Source organism: Antechinus flavipes, chromosome 4, assembly GCF_016432865.1.
Source record: "Antechinus flavipes isolate AdamAnt ecotype Samford, QLD, Australia chromosome 4, AdamAnt_v2, whole genome shotgun sequence".
Lineage (NCBI taxonomy): Eukaryota > Metazoa > Chordata > Mammalia > Dasyuromorphia > Dasyuridae > Antechinus > Antechinus flavipes.
The window spans coordinates 3,071,757-3,073,021 of NC_067401.1; positions in this window are offsets into that span (position 1 = coordinate 3,071,757).

The following is a 1,265-nucleotide window of genomic DNA, read 5'->3' on the forward strand; positions in this document are numbered from 1 at the left end:
TGGTGCTCTTCTTGTGGAGGAAATGGGAAGATGCACCCCAGGGTGAAGGACCCAATCAGTAACGCTAATGGATTGATGTCCTCATGGGCAGAAGTCTCTAGTGCAGTGCCCCAGAGATTTGCACAGGATCTTGCTGTTTAATATTTTTATCAGAGACTTGAATTAATAGTTTCATTCATCAAGCTCTTATAAGATGCCTACTGTATACCAATGTATACTATGTATACAAATCTTAAAATGTCACCCAATATACTGAAAACACACAGCTAGGAGTTGTAGCTAAAATACTGGATGAGAAAGGATTGGAAAATAAACTGATGGACAACCCCCTTGGGGAAAATCTAAGAAGCTGAGAGTGACTGAGGATCAATGTAAAACCTGACTCAGCTTCAGAAAATCAAGCTCACAGTACAGGTCAGGCGAAGTGGGGCTAAGAGTCAATTTGCCCACGATGGCTCTGGGGCCACCCCCACTGCCTCAGAGCTGACAAGTGGTCAGTAGCCCCTAGCTACAGAGCAGAGAGGGGGATTCTCAGTCAAGCAGGGGATGGATCAGGCTGGGCTTCCCTCCGGCAGGGAGAGTCTGCCTTTCTCCAAGGGATGTGAATTGCCCCATGGAGTGGGAACAGGAGGGCTTTCCACTCAGTCCCAATTAGCATCAGTCTGTATTTTCCTTTGTGCTCCAGGGGCATGCGCTTGCTGCGCGATTCTCAGGATCCTTTTGGCTTCACGAAGGAATGCACATGAAATGCTGGCTCAAGAGCCACCCCAAAAGTGGGGGCCCTCAGGACTCACGCCGTTGCCTGCCCCGGATTCCCACCCTTTCTCGGCGTGCACGGCATCTCCTATTTTCTGGGCAGCAGTCCCTGTGAAGTCAGGCTGGGCTGCAACGGCCAAATCCATCTCCAGTGACCCCTCCCACAGAGACCCCATGGTACCCCAGTGAGGAAGGAAAAGTACTTGGTGGGAAGTCTGCTCCAAATGAAAATGGAAAGAAAAAAAAATAACCTGACCCCACCTTAAACTCTTCTGGCAAAGAAACGAAATTCATGAGGACATATGGTATGGCCTGTGATTCTTCAATCTATGGAAGAAACATTATTGGGCCCAGGAAATGAGCCAGAGAGGAGCCGGGGGAATTTGCCAGAAAGGTAGGATGGATAGGAGCAGAGAGCGGGAAGCTCTGGGGCTTCCTTTGGCTGAAAGGATTTCAGATGCAGAAAATTCCCATTTTCGATAGTGAATTCATCATGGAAAGCCCTCCAA